Source organism: Phascolarctos cinereus, unplaced genomic scaffold (assembly GCF_003287225.1).
Source record: "Phascolarctos cinereus isolate Bilbo 61053 unplaced genomic scaffold, phaCin_HiC Scaffold_9;HRSCAF=440, whole genome shotgun sequence".
Lineage (NCBI taxonomy): Eukaryota > Metazoa > Chordata > Mammalia > Diprotodontia > Phascolarctidae > Phascolarctos > Phascolarctos cinereus.
This window is the reverse complement of record NW_027556402.1, coordinates 86,344,023-86,356,299: the sequence shown is the minus strand read 5'-3', so window position 1 is coordinate 86,356,299 and position 12,277 is coordinate 86,344,023. Positions and strand designations below refer to the sequence as shown.

Sequence of the window (12,277 nt, the reverse complement as noted above, 5' to 3'; positions counted from 1 at the left end):
TTCTGCATCACTGTGAGGACAGTGAAGGGGAATGGGTGGCATTTATGAACTGATTAACATATACGTGCATAAGTCTCAGGTCTGATACAGCACCAGTTGGCCAAACTATCTCTTTTTCCCCTACTAGATCCCTCCCTGAGTTACTGCCTGTTAGGCAATAGATTTTGATTGAATTCTCAATATTTTAGGGATGTTGTTACAAGTAATAATAACAATAACAAGTTATATTTATATGACACTTGGAGATTGAAAATCACTGTCTACATATTGTCTTATTTTGTAATCATAAAACAGAAACAAAGAGCAATAGATGAGGGGTGGAGACAAGAGGGCAGAGTAAAAGCAGTGACTTACTTGAGCTCTACCCCAGGCATCTCCAAATACCTGTAAAAAATGGCTCTAAATAAATTCTAAAGCAGCAGATCCCACAAAAAGACAGAGTGAAACAAATTTCCAGCCCAAGACAACCTGGAAGGTTGATCAGAAAGGTATATTGTACTGGGCTGAGAGAGGAGTGCAGTCTGGTGAGGGCGTACAGGCCTCAGCAAACCTGGAGCAGACCTCAGAGAACTAAATCGCAGGCAGATGTAGTGGTTTCCAGACTTCTCAACACACAAATGCCAAAGACAACTTAGAAGGTCAGTAGCAAAAGTCTGTGTCTACAGTAAGAGAGAAGCGTGGTCCTGGTCTCAACCCTGGCTGCAGGGGTGGGGCAGCGGTTGCTTCCTCACCTTATGGCCCACAGACTGAGGGGAAATCGAGTGGCTGATCAGAAGGGAACTGCAGGGGTCTCTCTGCTGGTGCAGGATTCTCTTGATTTGCCCATGCTTGGATCTGGGTCACAGTTCTGGGTGGCGGATCTAGGGTAAGGAAGGGAGCTGGCAAGGTAGAGCTTGTAGTGGTGGTGAAGAGAAAATCCTCCTCACAGTTCCAAGATAGAAAAGAGTGCTTGAGGTCACTCAAAGACCAGAGCAAAGGCCAAGAAAGGAGTAAACACCTTGCCCTTGATCATAGGAAAATTGAAGGGGAGGGGGATGAGAGAAGCGGGGGAGAAATAGAAGGGAGGGCAGATTAGGGGGAAAGGTATTCAGAATGCATGCCATCTTGGGGTGAGGGGAGGGATGAGATGGAGAGAAAATTTGGAATTCAAAATCTTGTGGAAGTGAATGTTGAGAACTAAAAATAAATTAATTTAAAAAACAAAAACAAAAAAAGAAACAAAGAGATGATTCCATCAGTTCCCAAAGGCTAAACCATAGGTAGCATTCTTTCCACTAACCCCAATGCCCCTCAATATTTACTGATCTTCGAGGGCTTAAAACAAATTAGAAGGAAAGGGAATGGGAATATGCTAAGAATGTGGAGTACAGAAGGCCAGAGATCACCTAACTTTTTCAGAATTACTTATATCACTTAACAATGGGGTTGGTATGATGTAACTGTAGATAACTGTTTAATAATTCCAGGAACTGTCAGTTGAACAAAGGTAATGAGAAATGATGTGGTATTCTCTCCTTGGAAAAGCAGACATGAAGTAAAATTTGCCAAAGAAGGAAATCATCTGTAGTAAAGGCAACTCACAACTCTTCACAATTCCACCCGTAACCCAATGGTGTCTCCTCAGTCAATGTATCTTCCCATTTTGGTACTACCTCAGAACTTAACTATTGTACCCATGGTTTATCTATTTTAAAGTACCAGTGGTTCTTTGAAGGTGTTCCCTTGATTCCATCTAGGAAAGGCATGCACCACAAAGAGCTTAATCAAAGGAGATAATATTTTTAAAGCACTTAGCAAATTCCAGGTTTTCCAAGTCAAGGAGAAAATATTGCAAGCAGCCAGGAAGAAACAATTCAAGTTATCATGGAGCCACAGTCAAGATAACATAAGATTTAGCAGCTTCTACTGGGGGACTGGAGGGCTTGGAATATAATATTCTGGAGGTCAAAAGAGATAGGATTACAGCCAAGAGTCACCTACCCAGTAAAATTGAGCATAATCTGTCAGGGAAAAAATGGACATTCAGTGAAATAGAGGACTTTCAGTGAAATAGAGGACTTTCAAGCATTCTTGTTGAGAAGACCAGAGCTGAATAGAAAATTTGACTATCAGATACAAGATTCAAGAGAAGCACAAAAAGGTAAACAGGAAAGGGAAATCATAAGGGACTTAATAAAGTTAAACTGTTTACATTCCTACACAGGAAAATGATATTTGTAACTCATAAGACCTTTCTCATTATTATGGTAGTTAGAGGGAGTATATATAAACAGAGGGTATAGGTGTGAGTTGAATATAAAGGGATGATATTGAAAATTAATATTAAGGGGTGAGAGAGGAATGTACTAGGAGAAAGAAAAATGGAGAGTTAGAATGGGGTAAATTATCTCACATAAAAGAGGCAAGAAATAGCTTTTACAGTGGAGGTGAAGAGGGGGCAGGTGAGGGGGAATGAGTGAGCCTTTGTCTTATCAGAATTGGCTCAAAGAGGGAATAACATACACACTCAATTGGGTATAGAAATCTGTCTTATTCTATAGGAAAGTAGGGGGGAAGGGGATAAGAGAAGGGGGATGATAGAAAGGAGGGAAAATTGGGGGGAGGGGTAGTCAGAAGCAAAACACTTTTAAGGAGGGACAGGGTGAAAGGAAAGAGAGAATAGAATAAATGGGGGGATAGGATGGAGGGAAATAAAGTTACTAATGGTAACTGTGAAAAAAAATTTTGAAGCGAGTTTCTCTGATAAAAGCCTCAATCATCAAACATATACAGAATTGAGTCAAATTTATAAAAATGAGAGCCATTCTCCAACTGATATATGATCAAAAGATATGATCAGTTTTTAAATGAAATAATCAAAGCTATCTATAGCCATTTTAAAAAAATACTCTAACTCACTATTGATTAGAGAAATGCAAATTAAAACAATGCTGAGATACTATCTCATACCTATCAGATTGGCTAATAGGACAGAAAAGGTAAATGACAAATGCTGGAGGGGATGTGGGGGAAATGAAACATTAATGCATTGTTGGTGGAGTTTTGAACTGATTCAACCATTCTGTAGAGCAATTTGGAACTATGCCCAAAGGTCTATAAAACTATGCATACACTTTGACCTAGCAATACCACTACTGGGTTTGTATCCCAAAAAGTTGAAAAAAAGGAAAGGACCTGTATTTACAAAAATATAGTGCTCTTTTCTTGGGGCAAAGAACTAGAAATCAATTGGGGAATGGCCGAACAAATTGTGGTATGTGGTTATGATTAAATACTATTATACTATAGGAAATGATAAGCAGGATATTCTCAAAGAAACTTGCAAAGACTTATATGAGCTGATATAAACTGAAATGTTCTGCATACAAAGTAACAGCAGTATTGCAGGATGATCAACTGTGAATGACTTAGCTATTCTCAGCAACACAATGATTCTGAAGGACTTAGGATGAGAAATGCTACTCATCCCCAAAGAACTGATGGTGTCTAAATGCAGATAGAAGCATACTTTTTTTTACTTTATTTATTTTTCTTGAGGTTTTTCCCTATTTTTTTTCACAAAATAACTATTATGGAAGCATTTTGCATGACTACACATGTATAAACTACATCAAATTGTTTGCCTTCTCAATGCGGAGGGGCTGGGAAAGGAGGAAGGGAGAGAATTTGGTACTCAAAGTTTTTAAAATGAAGATTAAAAGAATTTTTTACATGTAACTGGGGGAAAATAATATACTAAATAAATTTTTAGAAAGCAGAATTGGCCAAATGGAAAAGGATGTACTAAAGCTCATTGAAGAAAATAATTCCTTAAAAATTAGAATTGGGCAAGTGGAGGCTAATGACTTTTGAGACATCAAGAATAAAAGAGAAAATCAAAAGAATGAAAAAATAGAAGAAAATGTGAAATATTGTATTAGAAAAAACAACTGACCTGGAAAACAGATTGACAAATAATTCAAGAATTATTGGGCTATCTGAAAGCCACAATCAAAGAAAGAGCCTAGACAACATATTTCAAGAAATTATCAAGAAAAAGTGCCCTGATATCCTAGAACCAGTGGGTAAAATAGAAATTGAAAGAAGCCACCAATCACCTCCTGAAGGAAATCCCAAAATGAAAACTCCCATGAATTTTATAACCAAATTTTAGTGCTCACATGTCAAGGACAAAATATTGCAAGCAGCCAGAAAGAAGCAATTCAAATACTGTGGAGTCAGTCTGGATTACACGGTGTTTAGCAGCTTCTACATTAAACAATCACAGGGCTTAGAGTATTATATTCTGGAAGGCAAAGGAGTTAGAGTACAACCAAGGATGACCCACCCAGCAAAACTGAGTATAGTCCTTCATGGGGGAAATGGATATTTAATGAAATAGAGAATTTTCAGTCATACCCGATGAAGACCAGAGGTGAACAGAAATTTTGATTTTCAAATATAAGACTCAAGAGAAACATGAAAAGATAAACATGAACTAGAAATCATAAGGGAATCAATAAGGTTAAATTATTCATATTCCTACATGGGAAGATGATGCTTGTAATTCCTAAGGACTTTATCATTATTGGGGCAGTTAGAAGAAATATACATAGACAGAGGGCATGGCTGTGAGTTGAGTATGATGGGATGATATCCAAAAAAATAAAATTAAGGGGTGAGAAAGAGGGATGCACTGGAAGAAGGGGAAAGGGAAGGTAGAATGGGGTAAATTATCTCGCATGAAAGTGGTACAAAAGAGCTTTTACAGTGGAGGGGAAGGTGGAGGGGTATGGTGGGTAACCCTTGAATTTATTATCATCTGAATTGGCTCAAAGAGGGAATAACATAAACACTCAATTGAATATAGAAATTTATCTAACCCTACAGGGCGTGGGAGAAAAGGGACATTGACTGGGGGGGGTGGAAGGGTGGGCAGAGTGATAGAAGGAAAGATGGAAAAGTTTTTGCACAAACAAAATCAATGCAGTCAAAATTAGAAGGAAAGTATAAAATTGAGGGGGAGGGCAGGGAAAGGCCTCATTTCTCAATGGCTTGTACTCTTATCAATTTGATTCCGTTCTCTATATATTTGAGAAATGAGAAGTCAGAGATAACATGCTATAAAAATTTTTCCGGTTTTCTGCTTTCCTTCTAATCTTGGTTACATTGGTTTTATTTGTGTACCACCTTTTTAATTTAATATAATCAAAATTATCTGTTTTACATTTCATAACGTTCTCTGTCTCTTGTTTTGTTTGTATACCCTTTGACATAGTGATACCATTACTTGGTCTGTATGCCAAAGAGATTTAAAAAAAAAAAGTAAATGACCAATATGTACAAAAATATTAATAGCAGTACTTTTTGTGGTGGCAAAGAATTGGAAATTGAGGTGATGCCCATCAATTGAGGAATGAATGAACAAGTTCTAACATATCATTGTGATGGAATACCATTATGCTATAATAAATGACAAGCAGGATGCTTTCAGAAAAATATGTAAAAACTTACAGGAACTGATGTAAAGTAAAGTGATCAGAATCAGGAGAACATTGTACACAGTAACAGCAGGCTTTCCTAGGCTGAATGACAATCAGCTGTGAATGACTTAGTTAATTCTCAGCAACACACAGATCTAAGACAATTCTGAAGGATTTATAATGAAAAATGCTATCCATCCCCAGAGAAAAAATTTATGGAGTCTGAGTGCTAGTCAAAGCATACTATTTCTTACTTTCTTTCTTTTTCTTTTCTTTTTTTTTTGTCTATGTTCTCTTTTACAACACACATATTATGGAAATATGTTTTTCATGACTGCCTATGTATAACCTTTAGCAAGTTACTTTCCTTTTCAAGGAGGAGGGAGGGAGGAAGAGAAGTTGTAACTCAAAATTTTTAAATAAATATTAAAAATTGCTTCTACATGTAATTACAAAAAAAGTTTATTAAGAGTATATAGGAACCTTAGAGATCATAAATCCAATCTTTTTTTTTCACAGAATAGGAAACTGAAGCCCAGAAAAGTTGTGACTTTCCTACTATCGCACAACCAAGTCTGAGTCAGGATTCAAACTTGATACTTCTTTACTCCAAGTCTATGGAGAGATAATTCCACTACCATATTGCCTATCTTCTGGCTCTTATGCATTAGCATGCTTTTACAAAATTACTAACAGAATCATTGTAAAACAGTTTGCACCTGTAGGGATGAATGCACAAACCACCTCTGAATAGCCTTTCTCTTTATAGCAATATGACAGCTCTTATTCATTTACAGCCTAGTTCTGTTGCATGTAAAAAAAAAAAATCCCCACCCACATGGGTCAGGCTTGTGCTGTTAGTCATAGTATCCATCATGACTTAATTTTTGGTTCTGTCTATAAAAATAAAATGAAATGGAAAACTAAATTAATTCATCTGGATGGCTGCCTCAGCTGTTTATTTTAACTATGTAGAAAACAACTGAGTTCAAGCACCTGATAAAAGGGTAATGACATTTCTTATAAAATATTGTTCAGTGTGCTTGTTGAATACTTATCTGACCCTTTAAAAGAATGCATCTCTACTCTTAATATTCAGAAAAAGCTTTTGACTTGGGGTCAGAAGAGACCTCTATTTTAAACCTATTTCTAACTCTTTCTCATATTATGACCTAAGGGAAGTCACTCAACAACCTAGAGCCTCAGCTTGCTCATCTGGAAAACAGGGAAAACAATGCCCCCTCTCACTCTACCAAAAATACCCATCATTTGCTCATGGTCATTTTGAAGCCCAAACTTAGCTGGCTCAGAAGGTTTTCTTAAGAGTTAAATGAAATAAATATATAAAGTGCTCCTGTAATCTGAAAGCGCTATAAATGCTTACTTTTTCATATTTTCCTCAGTGTTTCTGGTCCTGTAGCTATAAATACAGTCATTCTTTACAGGAAGAGGCTATGTCAGGCTTCTAAGCTTTAATTTGAAAAGAAGTCAACTTTTTTTTTAAAGGAAATCTGATTTACGAATCTGTGGTAGATTATCACATAAGTAAAAGAAAAAAGTTCAAATTTGTCCTTTCTGAGGTAGCAGAAGAAAGCTGGGGGCTCAAATGTTAAGATGAGAATTCCTTACAAGGAGTCCGTTTTCCCACATTAACAAATTGCTTGCAGTGTCTTGCATTAATTAGGAACTCCATGAAAAGGTGGTGGTAGGTAACCTTCAAGATTAAAATGCAAAAGCACATGTTTTAAATACTATCTTGTTTGCATCAGAGACCTTTTCTCCCTCCACCAACTGCCCTGAGTTTCTAAGAACCACACACTCTCAGAGCTCAGAGTTACTTCCAAGCCTAAGGGCCCTGATACTGGAATGCCAGATAGTGGCCCTCTGCTGAAACATGAGTTCAGTTACCAAAAATAGATGGGGAGGGGAGAGGTAAGAATGACATATTCAGAGAGGACAGTTGCAACTCCTAGGCCGCAGTTGCTCAAAACTCACTGCGGAACAAGCAAATTTTAATAAATAGGCAAGCCAAATTTTAGCCTTTCCTAGGAAGAAGAGGAAAAAGCTCATCTGAAGTTTTTCATATTTTTGGAGACTTCAAATTGGCCAGCCATTGATAAGGTCTGTAACATATATGTATGTATGTATATATGTCTACAAATGTATTAAACAATAGGAGAATTTCAAGGCTCATCCTGAGCAGCTGATAATTCAATAGCACAGGTTTCCATATGCTGTGATGATATTTTATAACATACTTGCTTTTGCTTTGCCCTAGGGTTGGAGAGGGGCAAAGAGGGTTTTTTTTTTATTTGTGGAGGCTGAGGTTTGCAATCTTCTTAAGATATATACCCTGTATGCTCTTTTTCTTTTCCCATCTGTGCTTTCTGAGGTCTGTGATACTATTTTCTGTAATAATCTGGGCCATCCTATTCAATCATTTCATAGTTTTCAAAATTTTCCACATTCTGCTTTACCCTTGAAAAGGACTTCCCACAGTTCAGACTGTCTGTGGTCTACCTTTAAATAAAATAATAGTTATCCTCCCAACTTTACTTAATAAACTAAAAACAGATGGCGTATAAATGATACTGGGATACTTTTAGTGCATTTTAAGTCATTGGTTAGATGTTTAGGTAAATGGTATAAATACATCAGTAGAGATCATTTAATCAGCTAAGCTGGGAATATTTGTGACATATTTCTAAGTATGTGACTTATGTGCCCTGTGCTTACATGCAGTTTAAAGAAATGCCTTACTACAGGAAGGCTACTGTATATTCTCTAGATTCCATTTGTGTTAGGGCATTACAGTACAATTCTATAATGAGTTATTTTAGGTTACATATTAAATTAGTGCTTTATATCTAGCAAATGAGGTCAGCACAGAGTGGAGGCAGCAACACACAATGGAAAAGACACTTAACTTGAGTCAAAGAAACTGAGTTCAAATCCCACTTCTGCCACTTACTATTTTTGCAACTTAGGGCACATTACTTAACCTCTCTGGGCCTCAGTTCTCCCACCTGTAAAATGGGGGGAGGTGGTATTAGATGATCTCTAAGACCTCTTCTAGTCTTAAATATAGCTCTTATGATTTCAGGTTTCAGTTATGTTTTAATATCTGTTGAAAATCATTGTCATGTAGTGGAAAGAGCACAAGATTTGGAGTCAGAAAACCTGTATTTAAAACATGAATACTTTTGACTAACTGTGTGACTTCTTCATCTGTAAAATGAGGAGTTTGGACTAGATGTCCTCTGATGTCCCTTTCAGCTTAAAAATCTACGCTCCTATTGTACTAGTATAAAAGTGGTATTCCATACACCTGAACCCTGGCAATAGAACAAAAGTGGGGATTGCTGGAGCCAGTTCATATCATGGTATTCTCAAGAGCCAATTGTGAAATTTTCAGTGTGAGCATTTAAACCTCAGAAATCAGCAAATGACACAAATCAGAGCTTGATTTATTGTTTTTATAGATTGTCCATAATTAAGAAAGTAATGAAAAAACAATAATACAGGTTTAACTTAAATTTGTATGGTATATACATTCTCTTTCCAGAGAGCCAGTTGTTAAACATTTACCAGCATGAAATGCATATATTAGTAAACATTTACTAGCGCACACTGCATAAAATGTTTACATTAAAAGTATATCCTCCTTACTCTGAATTCCTAACTTCCCATGAAATTCTGGGACCTAGTCTACATAACTACAACCACTCAGATCATTGAAATCAACAAAACACTCTTGTCAGAAAACTGAAGCAAAGGCAAAAGTGTTAGCCTGGATAATCTAGACTGGTGAATTCTATGAGTTCAAAGCGCACATGAATCTCATCTGGGACTACAGACCTGGTTGTAGAGAGGTTTACCTAAGATGATTGACAAGTGTAACAAATGCTATAAAAATTACTTTGCACTGCTAGGACACCAAATAAGAACAAATCTCTGAGCCTCTGCCATCTATGACTCTATGATTCTCTAGCAGCATTTTCTTTGGGGCTCAGCTTTATTACTGAAAGTGTAATGCTGAAGCCAGATACACAATCCATCCCTGCTCAATTTGTAGTTTGGAATTACAATGGACAGTCATGGATGCCATGATTTGTTACCACATAAAACAGAGGAAAAGGGTGCCCTTACCAAATAATAAGTCTGTCAGATTCTTTAAGAGGTATCAAAGAAAATCTTAGAGGTTAAGACTATCTGTTTGGATGCCCTCTACTTTCTTTTTATGGGTTTGGGAACAATATCAAAGGATATTGAGATAACTGAGTTCCAATAAGGAATTCAAGCTATCTCTTTCTACTTAACTGGACAAAGGCCAGAAAAGAAAATAAGGGTAATTAACATTCAGGTCAAGTAAAGTTGCTCTGATTACAATTCAGGGCTATTTAATGGTCAGAATAAGGAATATAGCAAATATTTTCCTACTGAATATAGTCAGGACATAAAGGCACTGAATGGTTCAGTAAATATTGTAAGATATTGACTCTGATCTTACAGTGATTTCTCCAATAGCAGCAGGTTAACTATTTATATTTTGGCTTTTTAGAAATGTTATTTTCCTTTTGTGTCTTAGGATGGGCTGGTTTTTTTTAATATGGTGAACTACTTCATTCTTTCACTTACACATTTAGGATCTTAGTTTAGGCTAATGCAGTTATGGCTTAGTTAAATCCTTTAGTTCTGGGATGGTCAAGGAGACAGAGAAGGGACACGAAATAACATACATGAAGAGACAAATTGGGTTGGTGCTTTGCATCAGTCTGAGAAGTGATGCCATCTGTGGCAATCTTCCAGTGAAGAACGAGGAGATAGATATTGAGGAATGGGACAAGATGTGGAACAGATTTTAAGGCTAAAGTTTCATTATTCAGTTAAATTTGTAGAGTGAATTCTCAGAACATCTGACAAATACATTCTAATGAAAATATAGGAGTATAGCCCAGTGCCAATGTGACTGATATTTGGATTATCCACTGTTAGGAATGGTCCTGACCATTTTGGTGGATGATTAAGATAGCTCTCTTCACTTCTGCGGAATTAATTCATTTCAGAGATTCTAGGATCATTGATGTAGAAGTGGAGGGACCTCAGAGGCTATCTGGACCACCCCCTCATTTTAAAGTTGGGGAAAATGAAGCCCAGGATAGTTAAATTAGTTGCCCAAGATCATACAGGTAGTGTTAGAGATGGGATTTGAACCCCAGTCCTTTGAGTCCAAAGTCAGTACTCTTTCCATTATACCAAACTGCACACAAATAGATAAATTCTCAGCTAATATTCCTCTTTTTTACATGGATTTTTCACTTCCTCACCCAGTCATACTGACAATAGAAAAAAGAGAGCAAAGGGTGATAAGAGATACAGATCTATGCTCTTCTTGCTTTTTTCTCTACCTTCTCTCCTTCTTCATCTTCCACTTTTCTCTTCTCATACCCTGAGATTCAATGGCTTTTTTTTCCCCTTTCCCATCCTTTCAGTGTAGGAGAGGTAAATATCTAGACAAGGAGATAATAGTCTAAGCTGGGAGGTGATGAAGTCGACAGCCTTCCCAAGGATGCCCTAGCATTAACAGCCCTCATAGAGAAAATTAACAGGCAACCCCATGCTATCCATACCCTATCTCCACAAGGAGCTCTGCATCTCATGGCCCCCAGTTGAACAAAGTGTCATCATGGTGAGTTCCCAGAACACATTACAAATATTCAAAACCTTGACCATAAAACTCAGAAATTGTCCATGTGGCTATAATAAGGTTGTCAAATTATAAAAGGGCGGCAGTGAAATTATGTTAACATTGCTGTAGGTCTATGAATTATGTTTGTAATCATTACAAATACACATACACACTTCCTAGAGAAGAGGCACAAGCCTTCACAATTACTTGTCCTCCTAAAAGAAGTTGGATCCCATAGTTTCAAGCAAGGAAAAGTATCCATTATCTAAACAAATGTTCTTAAACTGGGGCTTATGTTTTTTTAATGTTTTGCTAATTATATTTCAACATAATTGGTTCCCTTTGTAATTCTATGTATTTTGTGCAAAAAAAAATTATTGTGAGAAGGGTTCCATAGGTTTCACCAGGCTGCCAAAGGGGTCCATGGCACAAAAATGGTTAAGAACCTTTGCTCTGGGATATGTCTCACAACTCAACTCAGTGAACAGGGGTGCTAGAGAAGGACCACAAAGGTGCACAGGGTCAGAACTAGAAAATAAGTTAGTTTGGGACAGTGGTCCTTTTGGGAAGCAACATTTAAGAAACCAAACTACGGGAAGCAAAAAAATCATAAAGCATATGGGCCTTTGCCTGTGGCCAGAGATTGAAGTAGAGAACAGGTGAAAGAGGCAATATGCCATCAAAAGGTCAAATCTGCTGATTGGATCTGACTGGTTAGAACTTCATTTCTGATAGATCAGCCAGAATGGAGATAACCTTACAATGAGAGGGAAAGGAAGAAAGGAAGGAAGGAAGGAAGGAAGGAAGGAAGGAAGGAAGGAAGGAAGGAAGGAAGGAAGGAAGGAAGGAAGGAAGGAAGGAAGGAAGGAAGGAAGGAAGGAAGGAAGGAAGGAAGGAAGGAAGGAAGGAAGGAAGGAAGGAAGGAAGGAAGGAAGGAAGGAAGGAAGGAAGGAAGGAAGGAAGAGCATGCATTTGTTTAGCACCCACCAGGTGCCAGGCACTGTGCTAAGTGTTTCACAGATAATATTTCATCTTATCCGCATAACCCTGAGAAATAACTTGTCATTATTATCCCTACTTTGTAGTTGGGAAAACTGAGGCAAAGAGAAGTTAAGCAACTTGCCCA

General features: G+C 37.3%; 1 protein-coding gene across 2 annotated transcripts in view; it reads left to right on the top strand.

The window, feature by feature from the left end:
- Nucleotides 1-7,445: 7,445 nt before the first annotated feature.
- The window catches only part of PALLD (palladin, cytoskeletal associated protein), a 545,699-nt gene continuing 540,867 nt past the window's right edge, over nt 7,446-12,277 (top strand). For both annotated transcript variants that reach the window (XM_020997846.2, XM_020997845.2), the window contains exon 1: nt 7,446-7,583. The gene's annotated coding sequence lies outside the window, so the exon portion shown is untranslated. The remainder of the gene's footprint in view (nt 7,584-12,277) is intronic.